This window comes from Sceloporus occidentalis, unplaced genomic scaffold, assembly GCF_023333645.1.
Source record: "Sceloporus occidentalis isolate IW3139 unplaced genomic scaffold, rSceOcc1.0.p SCAF_4, whole genome shotgun sequence".
NCBI lineage: Eukaryota > Metazoa > Chordata > Lepidosauria > Squamata > Phrynosomatidae > Sceloporus > Sceloporus occidentalis.
The window spans coordinates 2,490,610-2,517,203 of NW_028316984.1; the positions used below are offsets into that span (position 1 = coordinate 2,490,610).

The window sequence follows — 26,594 nt, forward strand, 5'->3', positions numbered from 1 at the left end:
AAAAGCCTGATTCTTTTGGTAGTTATGAGAGTATGTTGCTTTGTTCATAAGAAGGCTATTATTAGTGTCACAGTAATGAACCGCTGGTGTACTGGTATAATGACAGATTAGAATCATAGAATCATAGAATCATAGAGTTGGAAGAGACCGCACGGGCCATCCAGTCCAACCCCCTGCCATGCAGGAAGTCCAAATCAAAGCATCCCCAACAGATGGCTATCCAGCCTCTGCTTTAAGACCTCCAAGGAAGGAGAATCCACTACACTCTGAGGGAGTGTGTTCCACTGGTCACTTCTCTCCAGGCTGAAAAAGAGCCATTGTTGAGCACCCTTTGCCTTTTCTGAGAAGACTGAGGCAAAGAAGGTGTTGAGTAATTCTGCCTTTTCTCTATCTTCTCTTAGCATTTTGCCATCTTCTTCCCGCAGTGGCCCTACCATTTCCTTCTTGTTCCTTTTGCTGCGGACATATCCAAAAAAGCCCTTTTTGTTGTTCTTAACCTCTCTAGAAACCTGAGTTCATTCTGCGCTTTAGCTTTTCTGACTTTACCCCTACACATGCCTGCTATTTCTTTGAATTCCTTTTTTGTGATTTCCCCCTTTTTCCATTTCTTATACATGTTCCGCTTCAAACTCAGCTCGGTTGAAAGTTCCTTAGTCATCCATCCTGGTTTCTTGAGACACCTCCCATTTTTCTTTCTCACTGGAACTGTTTGAAATTGTGCCTTCAGTATCTCTCTTTTGAGAAACTCCCATCCGTCCCGAACTCCCTTATCTTTTAGTATTTCTGACCACGGGATCACCCTCAATACTTCTATAACTTTACTGAAATCCACTCTCCTGAAGTCTAGAATGCATGTTTGACTATGCCTGGCTTCTCCTTTCCATTGTATAACAAACTCCAGGAGAACATGGTCACTTCCACCTAACACTCCCACCACTTGCACCCCATTAACCAAGTCATCCTTGTTGGTTAGGATCAGATCCAAAATAGCTGACCCCCTTGTTGCCTCTTCCACCTTTTGGATCATGAAATAGTCTTCCAGGCAAGTGAGGAATTTGCTAGACCTTGTGGATTTGGCTGAGTTTGACTTCCAGCAAATATCAGGGTAGTTGAAGTCTCCCATCACTACTACATCTCTCTTTTCTGACTGTGTGGTCATCTGTTCTAGAAAGATATCATCCAATTCCTCAGTCTGACTTGGGGGTCTGTAGTAGACTCCCACCGTAACATCCTTGTTGTTTCCCTCCCCTTCAAAGCCTCATATTCAATGTGCACCTCAGACATGAATTGCCCATAGGATAATGACTTCCTATGGGCAATTCATGTCTGAGGTGCAAGTTGAATATTTGCAGTACTCCATATTTTTTGGGATTGTTGTAAGGTTTATTGATACATATAAATACTTTGAACTCTCAAGTTAGGCAGTATTAGACATGCTTAATTTGAAGTAATCTTCACTTCTTTCAGTACAACCTGTTCTGATTTTAAATATACCATCCTTGAAGTGCTCAATAGTTCCTAAATAGTGGCAGTAGTACAGCTTGATGTAGCTTTCTTTTACTTTTCTCAGACTGTCCTTCTGAAGTTGCTGCTCAAACCCAGACCCATCCAGACCGAGAGAGAGAAAATGTACAGACTGTGCTCAGAACTGTAACTTCATCTACAAAACAAGGTAATTTTCCTGACTTTAGTTTAGCTCTCATGCTTCTGCAGATGTCCTTCTGTACTGCTCATTAGTAGTAGTGATAGTCTGTCACTGCTATTTCCAAAACAAGAACAAAGTATATATGGCAGCACATATGCTTTCTAGCAGGTATAATGTGAGATTACCTCTCTGCTTAATAAAAATGAATGGCACTAAACTAGGAGCATCAGTAAAGCCAATGCAAAGACATTTAAAGGACAGAATTGCATTCAATTAAATTCGTTGTCTCAGATTTTAAAAATTGTAAATTGTACAAATAGTAAATACAATAAAATATCATTACCATTAACTTGTAGGTGCTAAATGTATCATGTATTAGATTAAATTAGTTTTTTGATTGCAGAAGAAAATCGAAAGGTATGTGTATTCCACACATCTGCATATATTCTACATATTTGCAAAGGGCCACTATGATGGCATAACTTTGTTTGCTTCAATAAAATGAACTTTACATTCTCATACATTTGTTGGTTATTGAGCAACTTAAAATAGCTGTCAGGTTGTGTCAATTTATTGAGCTAGGTGTTGTACCTTCTGATGGTCTTTCATTGCACTCCATGCTTAATGTTGATATTTTATTTACTATTTAACTGTACAGAAGCTTGGAGTGTCTTATAGTATAAAATGATGTATTAATTTCAACTACAAAGTATTTGCAACCTATTCTTGCAAATAGCCCACCTTGATCAAAATGGATATTTTTTCCAAATTTAATAATGTAGACACAGTTGTGTTTCCTTTAACACACATCCTTCCATATTAGCCCTTCTAATCCAGCCATATGCATCCTATAAGTCTGCTTGCATTCTTTTCTATTTGATAAGTGTTCTTTGTATTTCAAAGGCTTTTGTAATCCACTAATCTGTCTAGTCGGATACATAATTTAATTTGTATCTTCTGTCTGAAAACAGTGCATTTTGTAATCCAGTAATCTTCCACTATAGATTATTTATAGAGTACTTTGATCAGTTACTTGCCTTTATTCAAACTACCAATGTTACTGTCTTTGTGTTGTTCCTGTTTGAAAAAGCAAACATTAATGTTGTTTGCACTTCATTGTCTTAGGTGAAGAGCCTCAGATTCGATTGACTCTTGCAGAACGCCTGGGAAAAAGGAAGCCTTCCATAGGTATGCGGGTATAAAAATACTTCTGGAATGTTTGTTATTTTACTCTACTTCTGTTATAGGCACATTTATGAGCAAAGTTCTGATAATGTGTTCAATTTATCCTTTTTTTCTGGAATTCAGGTAAATTATTAAGTGAAAGTATATATTATTGTGGCACCAAGTAGAACTCAGAATGTGTGTCAAGATGGGTTTTAACTACCATAACCTTAGTGTCTGCATTCTCTGCCATGTATTCTCTCTCCCCCTCCCCCCCACACACCTCTTATTAAGGATTACAAAGGGGTTGTTCCCACTTAAGATTTGAAACGATTTAAAATACAACGTTTTTAATAAAATCGATTCAAAATAACACTGTTCTTATCCCGCTATCCGAATCGCTTTGTTCATCGTTCCCATCTGGTTATTTAAATCGAAGTTTTTACCTGCAAGCGTTCCTACTTGGCATGAAATTGTTGTTTAAATAAAGCGATTCTTCTCCTCCATACCTTATTTGGAGCTGTCAATCAATAGTACGTCAGAATGACGTAACGTTAATCCGGAATATTTGGAAGCGATTTATCTTTTGGCATCGTTTCCATTTCATTGACAGCCAGGGAGAATCCCTTCAGAGAGCACAGAGATCAATGGGAGAGGCTTCTGGCAAAAAGCGAAGCTCTTTCCAGAGGAACTATGGGATAGGTTTTGGAGGGCAGCATCCTGTCTCCCAAGACAGCCAGGGAGAATCCCTTCAGAGAGCACAGAGATCAATGGGGGAGGCTTCTGGCAAAGCGAAGCTCTTTCCAGAGGAACTATGGGATAGGTTTTGGAGGGCAGCATCCTGTCTCCCAAGACAGCCAGGGAGAATCCCTTCAGAGAGCACAGAGATCAATGGGAGAGGCTTCTGGCAAAGCGAAGCTCTTTCCAGAGGAACTATGGGAGAATCCCTTCAGAGAGCCCAGAGATCAATGAAGGAGGCTGCTGGAAAAGCAGGGAGGGAGCACTCTTCCCAAAGATTCTCTTTCCAGGGTTGGAGGAGAAGGCAGATTCCATTTGAGAAAGGGAGAGAGAAAGGCTCTATTCCCCCCCCCCCCCATTGATTAGAGCCCTTCCCTGCCTGGGCGAGATCAGATGTCTCCTCGCGAGGAGCCATACCTTCCCTGCCTCTCCTCCGTTAGAAATGGGCTCTCCCCACACAGAGGGGAGGTTGCAATCCACCGGGGGAAGCCTTGAGCAGCCGGGACTTCAGGTGTTTAAAGCGCTGAAGAGATTAAGCGCCTGTAAACCATTAAAATAAAAAATAAAAATAATCCTTATCTCTTATTGAAAGACCACAGCGGACAAAGGGGTGAGGGAAGCAAAAATGGCGACAGCCAGACGGATGGGGACAGAAAGGGCAACTCCCCCAAGGACAGCCCCATCGCACTCCGCTCCTCCCATTCATCTAATGCAATTTCAAAGGCTGTCGTTCCTATTTAAATGCTCCGGTTCCTAAATCGAATCAATGGAAAAACGTAGGTCAGATCCTAGTGTTTTTTTAACACGCGTTAAATGAGGAAAACTCGAATCAAAATTTTATTCCGCTCTACAATTCGATTTGTAGTGGGGACAATTGCGGGTTGCTCTAGAACCGTTCTAGGTTTAAATCAGATCCTAATAGGAACGCCACTCCTTGGATTCGATTCAGAACGCGGGGTTTCACCTAGTGAGAACAACCCCAAAGTAATATGAACAAATAGGTACTAAAATTGCTACCAGAAGTAGAGGTTTATGTGTAATATATGCATACTAAAAAAGTAGGAGACATATAAAGCTGGAATTTCAAACAAAGCAAAATCTTAAAATCGTCTTTTTTTTCTTTTTATCATAAATTGAAGAGAGTGGTCTTCCCTTAAAACATAGCCTGGCTGAAAGACTTGGAAAGAAAATAGATATCCTGGAGAATGCAGACACATCACCAAAGAGAGGTATGTTTGCTGAATTACTGAAATGGATTCCACTAACTTCAACAGAGAATTTTCTGAGAATGTTTCAGTTACAGAAATGTGATGTTCCTGCTGTTTTTAGACAAGACAGGGGTGCTCCTGGTCAGTTGTAAGGCAGATCAATGAATAGCGATTTTGCCTATGCTGGATGAGGTTATACTCCCCCTGAAATTTCATTCAGGCTTGCTGCTTGGGTATGCTTCTGGATTCAACTCTGAGCCTGGATGCCCATGTTTTAGCAGTGGCAAGGAGTTCATTTGCACAGTTAAAACTAATGCACCTTGAAACATCAGATGTGGCTATGGTGACACATGTCTTGGTTACATCCTGTTTGGACTACTGCAATGCACTCCATGTATGCACTCCATGTGGGGCTGCCTTTGGAAACTATTTGGAAACTTCAGCAGGTTCAAAACACTGCAGCTAGAATGCTGGCTGGGGCCAGTTACAGCGAGCATATAACTCTTTTTGAAACAGCTTTGCGGGCTACTGATTGATTTCTGGGCACAATTCAAAGTGCTGGTCTTGACCAGCATACAGACTAATTGAGAGACTGCATCTCCCCATATGAAGCTGCTAGAGTCCTAAGATCTTCAGGGGAAGGCTTTATTTCGGTCCCACCACCATCATAGGTTTGCATGGTGAGGTTATAAGAGAGAACTTTCTTGGTGGCTGCTCCCAACCTCTGGAATGCCCTTCCATGCTTGCCTTTTCCTGGCAGGCAAAAACATTTTTTTAGGTGGGCTTCTTAACATAATAATCATGACAGGGTAATTTTATATGAGGTGTGCGTTTTATTTTTGTTTTTATGTTCATTTTATACTGTTTTAATTAGATTAATGTAACTGTTTTTATATTCTTGATGTAAAGTTTTCAAAATATTTTTATCTTGTGAACTGCCTTGCGTCCCATTTTTGGAGGAAGGCAGCATAAAAGTGAAATAAATAAATAACACTTTTAAAAAACCATCTATTGCATTTTGGAGAAACCAGGATATGGTATATTGCATGAAACATGACAAGTATCTTTCCAGCCTGGCTTGTAGTATAAGAGTTTGTGCTGACAAATACACATTAGGACCTACATTTTTACTAAGAATGAGTAATCAGAATAAGCAGATCACATTGCCAGGTTTTTTTGGGCCCAAAACCATGTATGCAGTCTACTTGTCTACATGCACAGCCATTTTGTGCCAGAAAAAAAAATCACAAATTCTACCCTCAAACAATTTAATAGCCTGTAAATCTAAGCAGACTAGTACAGTGGACCCTTGCCTTATGCGGGGGATCCGTTCTGCACCAGCATAAAGCGAGTGGCATGGGCACACACGCCATTCATTGTATTGCAGCGTGGCTTCAGCGTAAGCTGAAAACCACATGTAGTGTGCCCGCGTATGGTGTGGATACACCGTGTATCTATAGTTTATATCTATCGTTTGATTTCCAACAAAATGGATTTCAACTGAAGTGATGAGAGCAAAATAAAAAAGTGTTGTGCAGCTTTCTTTATTTCTTCTTTCTTTCTTTCTTTCTTCCTTTTTGCAGTACAAGTCCCCAAATCTGTTAAAGAGAGATTAGGATTACCATCTGATCAGAACAACATAGAAACAGGTATCACTTGATTTTATTTGTATGTCTATACTCCTAAGCCCATCAGCCTAGGAATAAACCACATTAAATCTAGTGTGTAAACGAATGCAGCATAAGAACAACCTACCACTATTCTGTTACTTGTCTTGATTTTATAGCTGCTTCCTGTGCTTGCTGGGATGAGTACTCTTATTTTCAGTAGCCATTACCTGGTTGTTGTTGTTTTTACACACATTATATATATTTCACTTTCGGACTGAGGGTCTTTTCAGTATATGGGAGCCTACTATCCAATGGAGTGTGAGAAGTGCATTCCTGAGAAGCGGAAACAGCAATTTGAGTGATGTTGGAAAATCAAAAACAGATTTGATTTGATATGCACCTTGGTGGGGAGGGATATTTATATAGATGTGTAAACAGGAGCTTCCATCTGAAATTAAACATACGTAATTATTTCTAACATGTTCTTTTTTTGTTCTAATGATATAGAGAATGCTACCAAGAAAGCAGTAGAATTCCGTGTGAAAACGCTTGAAGAAATCCGCTTGGAGAAAGCTAGCCAAAGAAAGGGAGACATTTGGCCTAAACTCAAAGTTACAGTATCTTGTACTGCAAATGATTCCAGTTCAGGGGCAAAACCGTCTCCTGCCATCAGGATCAAAACTTTTTCTGAAGTCCTTGCTGAGAAAAAGCAGAGGCAAATGGAAGAGGAGCGGATTAAAACTCAAAAAGAGAGACTTTCCAAGTCAAAGCATGACTCTGAATCCCAGAAGCAGGCTCTATTGTTATTGCACCTGCAAAAAGAAAACTGGAGGAGCCTTTTGGCAAAGCCAAGGACTTGGAGGAAGTGTGCATCAAAACATTGGAGGAAATCAAGAAGGAGAAAGCTCTCCGAATGCAGCAAACTTTGGACAGCACTGTAAAGACACAGTTGCAGGCTGAGAGAGCTCCAGCTGAGAGGAGATTGTTCTGCATTACAAAGCCAACAGGTACTACATATTCTCTGTTCATAATATTTTATTTTGTTTCTAAATAACTTGTATTTAGAATGTACTGTACTCATTTCATCCAAAACCGTATTGAAAGAGACTTGTTGGCAGAAGAGGAGAGATGAGGTCCTCTGAAAGTTTTTGGCTCCTAGACTACAGCAGTGATAATGGTTTTTTTTTTTTGTTTCTTGGGAATACCAAAAATATGGAAGGTTAAACATGTCTTTTCTTACCTCCTTGTATCAAACTAGAGGTAACAGGAGAAGTACAGAGTATTTGACCCTTTGTTTCTTTGTAACCCTATTGCTTCATCCTTTTCCTGTGACCACATTCTTTGCGTGAAGGCCTTTTCACTTAGCAGTTTTTTTCACTGGCTCCTTTTCCTCAGTTCAGAAAACCAAACGTTCATTCCCTGATACCTTGGCAATTGAAATCATCCATTTCCCAAGTATAATCTTTCTTGGCTTTACATTCAGAAGGTTTTGATCTTCAAGCTCTTTCAGAATTGCTTGTGACAAGAGTACTAAATGTGTCTCTCTAAATCTTTCTTTTCATTTGTTTTGGAATCTGGAAGAATGGCTTGTTTGTAGCCTTTTGTATCACTTGAACATTAGTTGCTGCAACCTATGAGCAATATGACATGTTACATAAACTGGAATGGAAACATATTATCAGATGTGTATATGGTGAGGACAGACTAGTTCTGAAAGAAAATGAATGTGCCATATGGTGCATTTATGCTAGAGTTACCAATTTCTTTTGAGCAGCAGAAGAAATTACTCACTTTCCTTTAGTACTGGGTAAAGAATCTGGCATTCCAGAGTTGATGAGTTGATGAACTGCAGCTCCGGACAGTAATCCTTTCCATACCCCTCACTTTGCAATGTTTTATGGATGTTGTTGCCATAAAGTAGCATTATTATTATTATTATTATTATTATTATTATTATTATTATTTCATTCATTCCAAACATGATAGTCGACTACTAGATATGGTGGTTGTCCTCTTACATAACCTATCCTCAGAAGGTGAGAAAGACCTACATAGCACATCAGATGTCAGGAGTGGCAATTTTCATTTTAGAATAATTAATGTGGTGTTTTAACAGCCCCTGGAAATGAAGAGGAACCTCGCATGGAGTTGGCATCTTCTTCTAGAGATTGCACAGCAGATGCTACTGTAAAGGTGAGTGTTCTTTGTGTTGTGTAAGAAAGGGGACCATTGTCTACAGTTATTTTCTAGCATCTTTAGAAATTGCCATTCAGTATCTTTGTCAGGAGTCACTGATAAAATAAAGATAAAGTCCTATTCACTATCCTAGCAGGCCAAGGGTAGGGTAGGAATCATGAAACTCCCTTTCCTAGCAATTGTGTCAGCAGAATAAGGAGTGGTAAGGAACGCGGGGAGTTTTAGGGTCCCCCACATACATTTGATGGATGATTTCCATGTCTGTACTAGGGACATTTAAGCCCTGTTTATTATTGGAGTCTGTGACTATATGCAGCCTGTTTGGACTATTTAACTATTTAGACAGCTACATTTCTTTTGTGGTGGTGTGCTTTCAAGTCACTTAGGAACTCACTGTGTTTTCTTGGCAAGATAGTTTAAAGGGGGTTTGTCATTGACTTCCTCTAATGCTAAGAGAGTGTGACTTGACCAAGATTTCCCACTGGTCTTCTGTGGCTGAATAGGGATTCAGACCTTAGACTCACAGAGTCCTAGTTCCAGCACCCAAACCACTATACCACACTGGCTCTTACAGTGTTTTATTAACATAGATAAAATGCAAGGGTAAGCATGTTGATTGTAAGACAATTTTCAAAGTCTTTTTTGTCATTATGAGCCAGTGTGTCATAGTGGTTTGAACATTGGCTTGTGATTCTGGAGACCAGGGTTTGATTCCCCGATGAGCTGTAAAACCTATTGGATGAACCTGGGCAAGTCACATGCTCCCAGACATTGGAAAACAATGGCAAACCACCTCTGAACAAGTCTTGCCAAGAAAACTCCATTATAGGTTTGCCTTAGGATTGCCTAAAGTTGGAAATGACTTCAACTCACACAAAAACAAGAAGAACAAGAAGTTCTGATTATAGCTGTTTTGGGCTAACCAAGAGGCATAGCCACTTCTCTTGGTAGCATGTTTCAAAGTCTATATTTCTTCATCAGACAAAGTTTTTTTAAAAGCAATCAAAGGGAGAAGGTGGGAGGAATTATAGTGTTACTCTAAATGCTACATTTGTATGGTTTGAAGATCACCTGAGAAGAACTGCTGACTATCAAACTAGTGTTATCAGGCCACATCCCCAGTGACCTTGAGATTGCTAGGAATATGAGAGGCAGGCAAGAAAAAGATTTTTGGGACCAAGAAAGTCGAAGTAGAGCAGTAAAATTTGCTTTTCCATTTGAGAGTATAAAGGATCTCCCTCCATGTTTAATGCTTCAAGTTGGATTTTTTTTGTGCTCTTGATGTTTGTTAGGCCTGTTTTCTCTTACTGAGTCTCTACTGCAAGTCTAGGCAGCCTTTTTATGGCAACAGTTGCATTGCTTTGGATGTAGTCTGTCATGAAGTACTCATTGACTGTGGGCAGGACTGAGGCCAGCAGTAGATTGGGCTAACGCCATGTGCAGACAAGCCACTCTCTCCATTCTTTACCTCTTTCTCCCCCCCCCCCCCCCAAATCCACAAGAAAACTACAGACGGAAGGACATCTCTGTTAATAAATAGCTGGACAGATCATTTGAAGGGGGATTTTGAAATTAACCTAGAGGCTGCATGAGTTCAGATACAGAGCTCCATGTTACTTTGCCACTGCAGATTGCCTACCTCTCTGCTCTGCTGCATATTCCCAGTTGAAGCTACATTGTCATTTCATGTGGCTTTACGATTTCACTAAGAAGTGAATTATCATTGGCTCTGATTACGGGAAATCAATCCTATCTTGAATGACTTCCACAATACTTGGCAGACTTTCACAGTAAAAATGAGAGTCTGTATCTCATTTAAATTCCAATAACCTGTAGCTGGTTTGCATGAGAAGCAAACGTGTTGTGCTCTGGAGAGCTTATCTAGATTTTCCTTGGAAAATATCTTGTTTTCTCATCCTCTTACTTCTCTGTGTACTACCCAGCCTTTGAGTGACAGTGTGAGCAATTCATATTCAAATGTCTATGTGAAAAGCTTAGAAGAGATAAGAGATAAGAAAGGAGAAGCAATGCTTGAAACAGCAGCATCTGCTCGGGAAGAAATGGGAGAAGCAAAAGCCCTCGTGACAGCAAATCCTGCATCTCCTGTGAAAACAGGGAAAACCCGTCCACTTAGAAAGAGAAAACTGATGGGATCCGAGGAAATACCAGCAAAGAGTTTGCGATTAGAGTCAAGCGTTTTATCCCAACCTGTGGAACAAAGAGTTAAAGGTAAATTATGTCTTGATGGTTTCTCCCATAATGGAGAGGCTGGTATGGTTGATGTTTTGATAAGAAGAGGTAGAAATGAACCTGATAAAGTTCTGACTTCAGAACAACTCATATCTTGTTATGCTGAAGCAATCTTCAGAAGGGTCCACAGGGTATGCTTTAGTACATAGTAGCCCCTTGGATAAATTGTTGATTTTTAGATGTGCACTTCTCCCTTCTACATGTTTTGGGCACAAAGATGAAAAGAGCAAAAACAAAAGAGATTCCTAGCAGATGCAAATTATTTTGTTAATTGGAACTGATCCCCACATGCACCAATCCATGAAAGCTATGTTAGTAAGCAAATTCTGGAGTCAGTGAAGATCTTGGAAGATTTATCTGTTATCTCATTGAGATAGGCACACTTGTGCCCTAAATATTTTAATGCTGGTTAAAAAAAAGAGTTATGCGGGCCCTTACAGACAGGCCAAAATAAAGCTGCTTTGGGTCACTTTGGAGGTATGCTGTTTAAATAATGCATGCGTCCTAAGAGTCCAGAAGCAACATCAAAGCCATGCTCCAGTCCTAATGACGAGCATGGCTTTGGCATTGCTTCCGGGCTCTTAGGATGCATGCATCATTTAAACAGCATACCTCCTAAGTGATTCGAAGCAGCTTTATTTTGACCTGTCTCTCAGGGACCATACATTTACTATTAAAGCTCTGGGTCAGAAATCCCCAGGACAGAACTGCTCTGCTTCGCTGCATAATTTGGCTCTTTTTAGTGTGCTAGCACAGAATCTGACTTGCTTCCATTTTAAATATTGCCAAACAGCTGATCTCAACAGGGGACTTGTCCCTGTAGTGAGGAAAGGTCTTGGTTGCACTGGTTAAAGGGTCCCTTCTTATAGAATCATAGAATCATAGAGTTGGAAGAGACCGCAAGGACCATCCAGTCCAACTCCCTGCCATGCAGGAAATCCAGATCAAAGCATCCCCAACAGATGGCCATCCAGGCTCCGTTTGAAGACCTCCAAGGAGGGAGACTCCACTACACTCCGAGGGAGAATCTCTTTTCCTGCAGCTTGCATCCATTGCTCCGGGTCCTAGTCTCTGGAGCAGCAGAAAACAAGCTTCTTTTAATACCCTTGGATGTAGCTCATCTGGTCCTGGAGACTTAAATTCATTTAGGTTAAACAGGTATTCCTGTACTATCTCTTTCCTTATTTTGTGCTGAAATTCCCCTATTCTGTCCTCTGCTCCATTATCCTCAGGTTGAGCACCCTTTGCCTTTTCTGAGAAGACTGAGGCAAAGAAAGTGTTGAGTAATTCTGCCTTTTCTCTGTCTTCTGTTAGCATTTTGCCATCTTCTCCACGCAGTGGCCCTACCGTTTCCTTCTTCTTCCTTTTGCTGTGGACATAGCCAAAAAAGCCCTTTTTGTTGTTCTTAACCTCTCTAGCAAGCCTGAGTTCATTCTGTGCTTTAGCTTTTCTGACCTTATCTCTACACGCTGTAGCCTGATCATTCTACATGTAGACAGATCTAATAGGTGTGAACTAACAATATGTATCTTTGGGAAATGATGCTGAAAATTTGTTAATGAAACTTAAGAATATTTTCATACTTTCTAAGTATTTTTAACATTGTGGTTTTTTCTTTTCTTTTGTTTTTGAAAAAAGACTCCTCAAGAGGAGAAATGCTTTTTCAAGGGTATTTTGTTTTTTCTGAGTGGGAGTGGATGGGTGAGGAACAAACATTGTCAGTCAGCATTCACTGATTGGTGGTGGGTTGCTTTCATATTCCAGCCAAACTCAAGGTGAATGTGAAACCATCTGGAGCGAAACCTATGTCTCCAGCAAAACAGGCACTGAAATATAAAGCATCAGAGAGTCATCCCTCTGTTGCAGCAGTGAAGCCTCTGAGCCTCATTCCAAGCACAGATGTAAAGGAGTTCTCATCAGTGTCTGGTCATGGTCGGGATAAGGATGGGGGAGCAAGCCCCTCCCTATAGTGTCCCTGTGTGATAATCTAAAGAAGCATTTACTTTTCCATTTCTTTTTTCTCAGCAAGTGCTCCAATCCTTCCAAAGGAAACTATAGCCACTGGTCCTGAGAGAGAGTGTTTAAACAGGTAATGACTTCGCTTACATTGTACATCACTGGGATTATCTCTTACAACAGCAGGGCAAATTGAATTGGAGCGCTTGCTTGTTATTAGTGATCTGAGGTGATACATAATTTATATGAAATATATTTATTCCTCCAAGTTACAGAGCAGAGCTTCAAATAATATACAGCCCTCAGGAACAGATTGAATTACAACCTAATTCCAGTAAAATTGAGAAACGTCATACATTACTGAAAATTCCAATTCTATACTGACAGATTCAGAAGATATAATATCAAAGTAGTGATAAAGCTCTGTCATAATTAGACCAATGGAAAGAGAAACCTAATATTATGCTGCTTCTCTCCCAAAAAGGGACCCAAGTCTGCTCACAAGAGCAAACCAAAGGCAAACAGTTTTCCTCTTATTTTCAAAATAGCTTCTGTTCAGTTAGCCAGATAAAAGAGAAAGTACATTCTTACCAAGCTAGAAAATAAAAAGCTTTATTCTGGCTGAAGATCATAGATATGTCAAACTTCTGCATAAAAATATCTTTTCAATGAGCTACTAATGTGTACAAAATCACCCCAGAATTTCTGGTCACAAGTTGTGGTACTTTAGTTCACAGCTTAATCTGTTGTTTTGGCAAGATCCCCAAAGCAACAGATATTTATCTTTGCTTTAATACAAGGTGGGCAAATACAAATGCCCTGGGGGTAAGAGCCTAGTGTTCTCCCTGTGAACCTCCATTGGATGCGTTTGAGCTGATGGAGAAGTATTGTGTTACTTCCCATTTTTAAAAATTGACTATTTGGGGGGATAGCTGGGAGCAAACTACCCAAAACAGCTGTTTCTTTGTAGCAGTTTAGCTCATTTTTTTTTTCATGAGGTTTCTGAGCCATTTTTAATGGTGATGCAGGGCATTTTGAAAACTCCTGCTGCTAGAGAAGAAGCTTTGAAACAGACAGCTCATAACATGACACCATTATGCTTAGAGTACAGATTTCTCCAAGTATCTAGACAGGGTTTCTGCTTCTTAGTTTGAGATGTGTAATGTTGTTGTTTTTTTCCTTATGAAGGTCTGAACTCCAACTCTCTACAGCAGAAACAGCAAGCCCAACTTCTTCTCATGTAGCAGAGAAAACATGCAGGCCAAGCTCAACATGATCTGGGATTGAAGATGAATTGGAAAAGCTGGTTTGGGAAATCTCAGAAGGCCAATTAGAAGCTGAGATTGATTTAGACCCTGGAAAAGATGACGATGACCTCTTGTGTGAACTTTCGGAATTGATTGACAGTTGATTTTTCTTTAGATTTTCACAGGTACCGCCCCTGCTTGCTTCTTTCATCTGCTCCCTCTGTCTGCCACACTCTCAGCCTCTCCTCCCTCTTCCCTGTCACACCCTCAGCTCCTCCTCCCTCTTCCCTGTAACACCCTCAGCTCCTCCTCCCCCTTCCCTGTCACACCCTCAGCTCCTCCTCCCTCTTCCCTGTCTCACCCTCAGCTCCTCCTCCCTCTTCCCTGTCACACCCTTAGCTCCTCCTTCCTCTTCCCTGTCACACACTCAGCTCCTCCTCCCTCTTCCCTGTCACACCCTCAGCTCCTCCTCCCCCTTCCCTGTCACTCTCTCAGCTCCACCTCCCTCTTCCCTGTCACACCCTCAGCTCCTCCTCCCTCTTCCCTGTCACACACTCAGCTCCTCCTCCCTCTTCCCTCAGTTCAGCCAGGCCTCCTCCAAGGCCATGAGGCAGGCAGGCAGGAGCAGAGGGTCCCCTCCATTAGCTCCTTCCCTCTGCCCCATGACTTTGGGGGTCTCTCAGCCAGGCGTCCTCCAAGGCCATCAGGCAGGCAGGCAGGCAGGCAGGAGCAGAGGGTCCCCTCCATTAGCTCCTTCCCTCTGCCCCATGACTTTGGGGGTCTCTCAGCCCCCAGTGGGACGCGGATAACGGCGCGTTGTCCTCCACAGTTTGCCAGCCTCTGAGGGTTTCTTTTGGGGCTGCCAGATAGTTTGCCCGCCTCTGAGGCTGGCAAATGGGTGCGTTGTCCTCTGCAGTTTGCCAGCCTCTGAGGTTCCCTTTTGGGGGACGCCAGAGGCCGGAAAACGGGCCACGAACGACGGCATGCTGTCCTCCACAGTTTGCCAGCCTCTGAGGGTCCTTTTTGGGGCCGCCTGAGGCCGGAAAATGCGCTGCAGAGGACGGTGCGCTATCCTCCGCAGTTTGCCGGCCTCTGAAGGTCCCTTTTGGGGCCGCCAGAGTCCAGCAAAGGGCCACGGAGGACGGCACGCAGTCCTCTGCAGTTTACCGGCCTCTGAGGGTTTGTTTTGTGGCCGCCAGAGGCCGGCAAACGGGCCACGGAAGTCGGCGTGCTGTCCTCCGCAGTTTGCCGGCCTCTGAGGGTTTCTTTTGGGGCTGCCAGAGGCTGGTAAACGGGCCTTTCCTGCCCCAGATTTCTGTCTCAGGAGGGAGATCTGGGGTAGGAAGGGCCGTGAGGGAGCCCAGGACCCGGCATACCACCTTCCTGGGCTCCTCCACGGCCTTTCCTGCCCCAGATCTCAAGAGAGAGAGGCAAGTCTGGGGCTGGAAGGGCCGTGATGGAGCACAGGAGCCGGCATACCATCTTCCTGGGCTCCCTACAGCCTTTGCTGCCCCAGATCTCTCTCTCTTCCTTCCATCTTTCTTTCGTTCTTTATTTCTTCCCATCCATCCTTCCTTCCCTCCTACTTTCTTTCCTGCCTTTGTCTCTTCCTCCCTCCCTTTCTTCCTTTTGTTCATTCCCTCTTTCTTTTGTTCTTTTTTCCCTCCCTCCCTCCTTCCTTTTGTTCATTCTTTCCTTTCTTCTTTCTTTCTTTCTTTCTTTCTTTCTTCAATCTTCCTTTCTTCCTTCCTTCCTTCCTTCCTTCCTTCCTTCTTTCCTTCCTTCCTTCCTTCCCTCTTTCTTTCTTTCCTTCTTTCCTTTCTCTGTTCTTCTCCTTCTCTTCTCTCCTCCCTTCTTCTCCTTCCTTCCTTCCCTTCCCCTCCTTCCTTCTCCTCTTCTCTTCCCCTCTTCCCTTCCCCTCTTCCCTTCCCTCCTTCCCCTCCTTCTTTCCCCTCTCCCCTCTCCCCCTCCCTCCTTCCCCTCTATCCTCCCCTTCCCCGTTTCCCTCCTTCCTTCTCCTCTTCCCTTCCCCTTTTCCCTTCCCCTCTTCCCTTCCCTCCTTCCCCTCCTTCCTTCCCCTCTCCCCTCTCCCCCTCCCTCCTTCTCCTCTATCCTCCCCTTCCCCGTTTCCCTCCCTCCTTCCTTCCCTTATTCCCTTTTCCCCCATAAAAGCCAACAATGCAAATGTGCTTATGGGGTAGTGTGAACATGACCACTTGCCTCAGAGATCATGGCTGCCCAGAGTTCAAATGACCCCGCTAAGGGGCATTTGCCACAAAACGCTTGTGCAAGCCTCTGATTTGCTTGTGGGAGATTCAGGGCGAATATGAACTTCATGTGTAAGAATCAATTTCTGATCTGGGGTAAAGTGTAGTCTGAATGGCCCTCTAGTTGACTATTCATAGTACTGGGCTGCAAGTTTGACTTCTCTGTACTCTTCTGTCCTTGTGTAGGTAATGAAGTGTCTCAGCTTGCCAGGAAAGAATAATAGAGGTGCTTTCTGTCTGCACAGCATAACATTTGGTGCAGTCACTCCTGCCCTTGCCACCACTGGGAAACACCACCCAATATAATCTGCTTCATTGGAGGGAAGATGAGTGATCACAGCACTTGCTCTCCAGGCACCTTTGTTACTCCAGGTTTTCCCCAAAGCCACTTCATCACTCATACACAATGAATTGGCCCTCAATTGATTTCTGTCACCCACTGCAAAATGGACATTGATGCAGGATTGATTTTGCAGGTTTTTTTTTGTAGCGGTAGCTAAGTCACCTTTAAGGAATAGGGCTATTGGCAGGAAGACCCATTGCCTTATCCTTTTAAAACTTTCCTGTCTTCATTTATTGAAAAGCGTCTTGAGGAGGCTGAAAAAGCCTCCCTTTGAGAGATTCTCCTGAGACTCACAAGTCAAACTCTTTGCTCTGTTTGTTTTATTGTCATTAGTCTTCTGGAAAAAAAACAACCCTCTTTATCCCATCCCTTTAATAAACAGCTGAATCTTAATTCTGTTGTTGTGCTTAAGTAGAGTTCTACTGAAGAAACCTCTTCTCTGATTTCTATGAAAGAGTAGCCTTTACATAATTTAAAGTTTCCAATAAAAGATGCACTTAGGGATTTTTTGGGTGGGCAATTGTTATGAAAATGACACACAGCATTGTTGTTAACCACGTTCGAGTTGATTCTGACTCATGGCAAACCTGTGGATGAAACATCTCCAAGACTCCCTATCCTCCAGGATTTCAGGCTTCATCTTTTCAAGGACCCATTTCTTTGTCCTTTTGGCTCACCACAGTATCCTCAGCACTCTTCTCCAGTACCACATCTCAAATGAATTGATTTTCTTCTCATCTGCTTTCTTCATTTTTCAACTATTGCATCTGTACATGGTAATACAGAATACAATGGATTGTACAAGTCTAATTTTAGTGCTCAGTTGTATATCTTTATAGTTTAGGATTTTTTCTAGTTCTGTTATGGCTACTCTTCACATTCCCAGCCTTCTTCCAATTTCTTGACTGCAGACTCTTTGCTGATTGATGTTTGATCCAAGATATGGGAATTCTTTTACTATTTTAGTATCCTCATTGTCTAGGTTACTGTCTTTTGAATGTCTGTAGGTCCTTAGGTACATATGCATGTGCATATTCAAGTCACTTGTCAACTTATGGTGACTCCATGAATTTCACAGTTCTCTTAGATGAGAAATCAAAAAGTGATTTGTCATTGCTTCCCTCTGAAATACAGCCAGATTGCACCTGGTCTTCCTTGGCAGTTCCCCTGTGATAATATGAATTCCTCTATTATTGGAGCAGCAGATAACCTTCTTCCTAGGTAACAAAAGGTTAAATGTATGAGGAGGTAAAGTTGCACATTGATGAGGTGGTGAAAGAGCACCTGCCCAAAGAGATGGCCAGTTAGGCTGGAGTGGGAAACTTTGAGATGCTTCTCAGCAGAGGTTATAAAAAGCCTGAGAAAGCACCTTGAAGTAGACTCAAAAGACTCTTTAAACAGGTAATTTCTTGGGAGCTTGGGAGATGGATAGTCTTGTGCCACCTGAAAAGCTGTTCAAGAATGGACAAAGAGTCCAGACTACCTCATGAACACCAAGGACTACAAATCCCTTCTGATCCTGTGAGTATAGGAATAGGAGAATGTATTAACTAGTCACATCAAGGCTTTTATGGCTTTTCCTGGCATGGTTGAAATGATCTAATTTGTCTGTAACTTGTATCTTCTAATCTGTGCCTGAAGGACAAGATGGTTCTTCACATAAAGGGACATCCTGTTGCTATGAAGATTCCTTATCTAGAGTAAAACCTTTTCCTTTAAAGGGTACTTCTTTCTCTGTCACTCCCTTCACAAGTCTGGGGTGGGTGGATGGGTTGTTGGGACACCATAACCACTGCATGATCTCTGCAGAGCTCATCCACCTCAAGCGGCAGCAGTAGGAGGACCAGATACCTGAGAGCATCTCATGACTAACAGCTGCTTGAATAATCAGGCCTGCTTAGATTCTAAGATCAGAGGCACAAGATCTGATGCATTTAGGGTATTTTGCTTTTAACATTAGCAAAGAAAACCGATTTCAGAAGGTTAAAGTGCAGCATTTTTTCTGGAAAGGAACTTTTAAAAGGATGAGGAGTTAAATAATTCAGTCTCTCTTACACCTCCATATTTTCTGATGCATGTGTCATGGAGGTATCCCTAGATACAGAACCTGTAAACTTTCGGGAGGACAGGCAGAGGGCTAGAGATTTGATGAATGAGAATAAGGCTTGTGGCTTTTGTTTTGTTTTCCACTTGTCTGATGCCAAGCCACTGGAACTTCAATAGGAAAGCATCTGGAACACATGATGGATGCATCTATTTTTACACCCTAATAGTGGGTTTGTTGGTTACATGTGAAGAGAGTTTCCTGTGCTGAATTTGCTAAAGTCTTGAGTTAAAGACACAGTGTTCAATACATAATTTACTGCTCAGATGTTTCAATTTGTTCACTTGTGTAAGTGTTTATATATTTAGATTGCATGATCTAACTCTACAGATGTCTCAATTTTCCTGTTCTGTGGAACCTGATTATCCACAGCTGGTATGACCATGGTACTCAAGCCTGTCTCATCTTCTCCCATAGACTGGGGTATAATGGCTCAAAAGAGATTTGACTTGGCACTTCATACATTCAAAAGGACAGGCTTTTAACATAGTAGCTGGTTCAATCTATTCTGCACTGAACTGGGCTATGCTGCAGTGTTTCACCTGTTGTAAAATACAAGAGGAAACTCCTTCCAAATTAACAAAATTGTAATGGAGCATGAATAGACTACATCTATTTAGAACCTTTCTGCTGAATTCCTCCACATATGCATTTTAATATGCAATTTCCCCCTTTATTATTGTTGTTAACTGCCCTTGAGTTCCCCTCAACACATCCACCCTGTGGATGATATATCTCCAAGACACCCTATCCTCCACTGGTCTGCTCAAGTCCTGCAGATTCATGCCCATGTCCTTCCTAATCGGGTACAGCCATCTGGTGTGCGGTCTTCCTCTCTTTCTGCCTTCCACCTTCCCTAGCATTATTTTCTTTTCTAATGAGTCATGTCTTCTCATGATGTGATCAAAGTACAACCTAAATTTAGGGGCTGAAGAGATGGACCATTTGGAGCGGCTTGCCGCTGGCCCTTTGAGTGCCGGATCAGGGCCATAGCAACTGCACACCGTGACCTGAATCCGAGGGTTTACCAGCTCAAAATGAAGCAGCAAAATGCCACTCTTTTTTGAGCTGACAAAAAGTTGCTTATGCCATGGCAGCAGAGCTTTTGCTGTTTCTTGAGTACAGTGTGTATAATGCTGTGCCAGGCAAACGAACAGGCGGGCAGCTTGGGGGTGACAGCTGCATGCGGTGGGTGGTCACCACACTCCAACTCCACCCCGACACCAGCTCATAGTGTCCCGTGGTCATCTTGGCTACTAGGAGTATTTCAGGCTTAATCTGTTTCAGGACTCATTTGTTCATCTTTTTGGTTGTCCACCATATCCTCCAGCCCCACATCTCAAATGAGTTGATTTTCTTTTTTCATTGTTCAGCTCTCACATCCATACATAGTGATTGTGAAAACCGTGGCTTGGAAGATTCTAACGTTAGTGCTCAGTTGTATATATTTACTCTTTAGGATCTTCTCTAGCAATGTCATGGCTGCCTTTCCCAATCCTAATCTTCTTCTTATCTCTTCACTGCAGTCTCCATTCTGAATGATGTTTGATCCCAGGTATGAGAAATCTTTAACTATTTCAATTTCCTTATCACCTAATTTGAATTTATGTAAGTCCTCAGATGTCATTATCTTTGTTTTCTTTATGTTCAGCAGCAAGCCTGCCTTCTTCCTTGACCTTCCTTTGTAATTGTTCCAAATTGATTATATTTTTCACTAGTATTACTGTGTCATCCAGGTATGATAGAGTCTCCTTCCTTGGAGGTCTTTAAACAGAGGCTGGATGGCCATCTGTCAGGGATGCTTTGATTTGGATTTCCTGCATGGCAGGGGGTTGGACTGGATGGCCCTAGTGGTCTCTTCCAACTCTACGATTCTATGATTCTATGATCTTAGGTGCGTTACAGAGCGCCCCCAAAGGGTGCTCTGCTGGCACCGCTGGTTGCTGCATCCAGGAACTGCAGCGGACAAACAGCACGATTCCCGGATGCAACAAAAAGAAGCCGCAAAAAGCGGCTTCTTTTTGTGCCCCGGAACTGGCACTGCAAGTCGCTAGTCGCGCACTTGCGGCATCACTTCCACTGCATGATGTGCGGACGCTAGGTGTCCGCAACGTCAAGATGGCAGCGCCCGTGTAGAAAGGGCACCGCCATCTTTTATGCGCCACACGCGTACTATGGTCTCCAGAGCCATAGTCCAATGCTCAAACCACTAAACGATGTTGCTCTAGACACTTATACTGAATCCTAAAAATGACAGGCAGTTAATTTGTTGACAGCAGAAGTGAAGTGAGGCCAGAAAGATAATCTTAGCAGCAAATTTTTAAAGAAGATTACATAAATTAAGACAAGAAACTATTATGATCTTTGCCAATGAAACAGACAAGAAAAGACCAATTCTGGGCAATGGTATAAAAGAAACAAAATGACCTAGCTACAGCCTCAAAGTAAGAAATCATAGAATCATAGAATCATAGAATCGTAGAGTTGGAAGAGACCACTAGGGCCATCCAGTCCAACCCCCTGCCATGCAGGAAATCCAGATCAAAGCATCCCTGACAGATGGCCATCCAGCCTCTGTTTAAAGACCTCCAAGGAAGGAGACTCTATCACCTTCCGAGGAAGTGCATTCCACTGCCGAACAGCCCTTACTGTCAGGAAGTTCCTCCTAATGTTGAGGTGGAATCTCTTTTCCTGTAGCTTGCATCCATTGTTCCAGGTCCTGTTCTCTGGAGCAGCAGAAAACAAGCTTGCTCCCTCCTCAATATGACATCCTTTCATATATTTAAACAGGGCTATCATATCACCTCTTAACCTTCTTTTCTCCAGGCTAAACATCCCCAGCTCCCTAAGTCGTTCCTCATAGGGCATGGTCTCCAGACCCTTCACCATTTTTGTCGCCCTCCTTTGGACACGCTCCAGTTTCTCAATGTCCTTTTTGAATTGTGGCGCCCAGAACTGGACACAATATTCTAGGTGGGGCCTGACCAAAGCAGAATACAGTGGCACTATTACTTCTCTTGATCTAGACACTATACTTCTATTGATGCAGCCTAAAATGGCATTGGCCTTTTTAGCTGCCGCATCACACTGTTCACTCATGTTCAACTTGTGGTCTACTTGGACTCCTAGATCCCTTTCACACGTAGTTTCATTCAGCCAGGTGTCACCCATCCTATATCTGTGCATTTTATTTTTCCGCCCTAAGTGCAATACCTTACATTTCTCTGTGTTGAATTTCATTTTGTTAGCTTTGGCCCAGCTTTCTAGTCTATTCAGGTCATTTTGAATCTTGATCCTGTCCTCTGGGGTATTAGCTATTCCCCCTAATTTGGTGTCATCTGCAAATTTGATAAGTATGCTCCCAATTCTGTCATCCAGGTCATTGATAAAAATGTTGAATAGCACTGGGCCCAGGACAGAGCCCTGTGGGACCCCACTGGTCACTTCTCTCCAGGATGAAAAGGAGCCATTGTTGAGCACCCTTTGGGTTCAGCCGGTCAACCAATTACAGATCCATTTAACAGTTCCTTTGTCTAGCCCACATTTTACAAGCTTGTTTGTAAGAATGTCATGGGAAACCTTGTCAAAGGCCTTACTGAAATCAAGATATACTATATCCACAGCATTCCCTTCATCTACCAAGCTGGTAATTTTGTCAAAGAAAGAGATTAGATTTGTCTGGCATGACTTGTTTCTCTGAAACCCATGTTGACTTTTTGTGATTATGGCATTGCCTTCTAGATGTTCACAAACTCTCTGTTTAATGATCTGCTCCAGAATCTTTCCTAGAACTGATGTCAGACTAACTGGACGATAATTGTTGGGATCCTCTTTTTTCCCCTTTTTGAAGATGGGGACAATGTTTGCCCTCCTCCAGCCTGCTGGGATCTCTCCTGTTCTCCAGGAGTTTTCAAATATGATTGCCAATGGCTCCGATATTACTTTTGCCAGTTCTTTTAATACCCTTGGATGGAGTTCATCTGGTCCCGGAGACTTAAATTCATTTAGATTAACAAGGTGTTCCTCTACTATCTCTTTACTTATTCTGTGCTGAAATTCCCCTATTCTGTCCTCTGCTCCATTATCCTCAGGTTGAGCTCCCTTTGCCTTTTCTGAGAAGACTGAGGCAAAGAAGGTGTTGAGTAATTCTGCCTTTTCTCTATCTCCTGTTAGCATTTTGCCATCTTCTCCACGCAGTGGCCCTACCGTTTCCTTCTTCTTCCTCTTGCTGCGGACATATCCAAAAAAGCCCTTTTTATTGTTCTTAACCTCTCTAGCAAGCCTGAGTTCATTCTGCGCTTTAGCTTTTCTGACTTTACCCCTACACATGCCTGCTATTTCTTTGAATTCCTTTTTCGTGATTTCCCCCTTTTTCCATTTCTTATACATGTTCCGTTTCAAACTTAGCTCGGTTGAAAGTTCCTTAGTCATCCATCCTGGTTTCTTGAGACACCTCCCGTTTTTCTTTCTCACTGGAACTGTTTGAAATTGTGCCTTCAGTATCTCCCTTTTGAGAAAGTCCCATCCGTCCTGAACTCCTTTATCTTTTAGTATTTCTGACCATGGAATCGCCCTCAGTACTTCTCTAAGTTTACTGAAATCCGCTCTCCTAAAGTCTAGGATGCGTGTCTGACTCTGCCTGGCTTCTCCTTTCCATTGTATAACAAACTCCAGGAGAACATGGTCGCTTCCACCTAAGGATCCCACCACTTGCACCCCATTAACCAAGTCATCCTTGTTGGTTAGGATCAGATCTAAAATAGCTGACCCCCTTGTTGCCTCTTCCACCTTTTGGACCATGAAATTGTCTTCCAGGCAAGTGAGGAATTTGCTAGACCTTGAGGATTTTGCTGAGTTTGACTTCCAGCAAATATCAGGATAGTTGAAGTCGCCCATCACTACTACATCTCTCTTTATGAAATGAAAGTCAAAAAGTGAAACTGGGCCTCTGTGCTTCTTATGAAGCACATTATGAACAGCAATACAGAATATATATTGGAAAATAAACAGTTCTGTCTTTGGCCTAGTTTCAGGCAGCTATGAAGGATCTATGTTGAAATATCTGAGAGACATTCCATAATGCAATGCTGCACATCAGGGGAAAGGTCTGGTGTGGAAGGATACAGCTGCATATCATCAGCATAACAATGACAACAAAGACAGAAGAGAAGGTAGTAAAAGTAACAGGAGAATCAGAAGGAGGAGTTTAACTAAAAAATTAACTATCACACTTAACATTGTTAACATTGTTATCAGGACAGTATAACATACTAAAAAATACAACAAAAAAATCAAAGCAATAAAACACTAATTAAAACAGTAGAAGATAAAATGTCCAAACTCTCTCAAAGGCCTGGATTTTTAAAAGAAGTCTTCTCCTAGGTCTAAATGATGACAAAGTAGATGCCACATGAACCTCTCTTAAGGGCAACACCTGAAGAAGCCCTCAGTTTAGAAAGGCTAATATGAGAGAAAGTGTTCCTTTTTGTAGCAGAATCCTAGGAAGTGTAGAGCTTTTTAAAGGAATGCTGGTATCTCGAATTAAATATGAACCACAGCCAGAGGCATGCTTTCAGCACTGGGATGATACAATTTTATCAGCTTAGAATTCTAGCTGCTGTGTTTTGTACAATCCAATTTCTGGGCTGTCTTCATTATATCTGCTTGTATAGCACAGATACTACTCTAGCTGGCCAGGTCAGTCTTCGGACCTTATCGCACACATTATTTTCCCCATTATGGGAACGGGAAGGGGAGTCTCAGGGCCGTGTGCAACCGGGAAAAAAGAATTTTATCGCACAGCAAATCGTCGACAAAATGGCGTTCCGTGGCACCAAGCCGACCCCATCCAGTGATGAGGAGTGTTAAATGTTCGGGTCGGAAGTTTTCTGACCAAGCAAAATGGTGTCCTTTAGCACTGAATGGGGATGGCTTGGTGCTGGGGAACGGAACGAGGCCATTTTGTGGATGATTTGCTGTGCAGTAAAATCCATTTTTTTCCTGGTTGCACATGGCCCCGAGAGTCCCTTTCCCATTCCCATAATGGGGAAAATAATGTGTGCGATAAGGTTCTTAGCATGTTCCACAATCAAACCACCATCAGTCTTGCACAGTGGAGAACATTATACCCAACACAGTCTATTCTAGTCCAGATCAAAAGCTGTTGGATTTGAGGCCAGAATGAAAGCTATTATGTTCTAGTCTGGAAGCTTTTTAGACTCCATCCCCTTCTGAAATAGTTTTTTAAAAAAGGTAAGCCTTCAATGCACAGACCATCTCTTCCTCTCCTGTTCCTCCTCCTTTTTTATTTGTGGCCAAGATGTATGAACATAGCACATGTTATAGAGGTAACTCCCCCGCAAAGCTTCAAAGTTTGAGAAGGATACAGCCATGGACTTGAGGACATTAAGACAAATAGAAACTCATTAGCTTCACTCAGCCAAGGACCAGAGAGACCTTCTCACAGCTGCAGGAGTTTACCGCATACCATGCAGCTGCGGACAAGTCTACATAGGGACCACCAAACGCAGTGTGCAAACAAGAATCAAGGAACACGAGAAACATTGCAGACTGGGCCATCCAGAAAAATCAGCAGTAGCAGAACATGCCACAAATCATCCTGGGCATAAAATACTGTTTGAAAACACTGAAATTCTGGGCCATGCCAACCACTACCATGTCAGGATGCACAGGGAAGACATTGAAATCCACAAACACCTGGACAATTTCAACAGGAAAGAGGAAACCCTTAAAGTAAACAAGGTTTGGCTACCTGTCTTGAAAAATAGCAAGATGAAGACTCAACAAATGCAAATGAGAAATCTCCCAGCAGACACTGAGCACTATCAAGCAGACACTAATCCTCTTTTGCAGACCATCCCACCCTGAGGCCTGGCATTAGCAACAAACAATATACATGCAAATCACTCCTGCCTTTACAGATCACACAATATATATAGCGAAGTCCTTTCCAGGCAAACATTCTCTGAAGATGCGAGCCACAGATGCTGGCAGAACGTCAGGAAGAAACTCTTCTAGAACATGGCCACATAGCCTGAAAAACCCACAAAAAACTACTCATTAGTGTCTTTAAAAATAACAAACCATTCTGTTAAGAAGGAAACAGTAAATTGCAGTCAATTTCCATCCCACAAAGCAGAGGAATTGGAGAACCACCTCCCCCCAAACCGAGTTTCTTCCTCCCACATCTCCCCCCTACTATCCTGAGTATTTCTCACAAAAAAGACCTGTGTTTTGGTGACAGCCTGTTTTTCTAAACTCTAAATTCTATGTTGTGTCAGGTCCAATTTTGGTTCTGTAAACTTCAAGGGGAAGTTGATATCACCAGAAGTTGACATCTGTCAGGGATGCTTTGATTGTGATTTCCTGCATGGCAGGGGGTTGGACTGGATGGTCCTTGTGGTCTCTTCCAACTCTATGGTTCTATGATTCTACCTAATGAAACCCCAAAACACAACCCAAGGAACCTCATTCAGAGATTTAACCTGAAATTAATGGTTATCTTTTCATTGTATGTACTGTATTCTATCACCCAGGCATTAGGTAGGGTCCAACGCCAGAAGTTGGGACAGAGTTTTTTTCGCATGACCCCATGCAGGCCTTGAAAGAGCCTTGGAAGTATGGGAACACAAGTTCCTAAAGTAAGCAGTGAGAATTTTTTAAAAATAAACGTTAGTTTCCTTTTTCAGTTTTTTGTTTTGTTGTCTTTATTTGATATGGTTTTTCGCAGATCAGCAAATTGACTGTGACTTCTGCTGTAATCTGATATATGGTCCATCTTTCTGTCATAACAGTTATCTAAATCTGTTATTGAATACTGAAATATAAGTGATTCCGTATAGGAAA

General features: G+C 42.3%; 1 long non-coding RNA gene and 1 pseudogene across 2 annotated transcripts; both read left to right on the forward strand.

The window, feature by feature from the left end:
* Nucleotides 1–1,572: 1,572 nt before the first annotated feature.
* LOC149313423 (uncharacterized) lies at nucleotides 1,573–4,773 on the forward strand. Its single transcript, XR_016281070.1, has 3 exons — nucleotides 1,573–1,672; nucleotides 2,771–2,833; nucleotides 4,687–4,773. It is a non-coding gene; the product is annotated as an uncharacterized LOC149313423 (long non-coding RNA).
* A 2,071-nt stretch (nucleotides 4,774–6,844) lies between these two features.
* Nucleotides 6,845–14,201, forward strand: LOC149313424 (zinc finger CCCH domain-containing protein 11A-like; annotated as a pseudogene). Its single transcript, XR_016280956.1, has 4 exons — nucleotides 6,845–7,372; nucleotides 8,482–8,558; nucleotides 12,837–12,900; nucleotides 13,956–14,201. The product of XR_016280956.1 is annotated as a zinc finger CCCH domain-containing protein 11A-like (transcript).
* The last annotated feature ends 12,393 nt before the right edge of the window (nucleotides 14,202–26,594 follow it).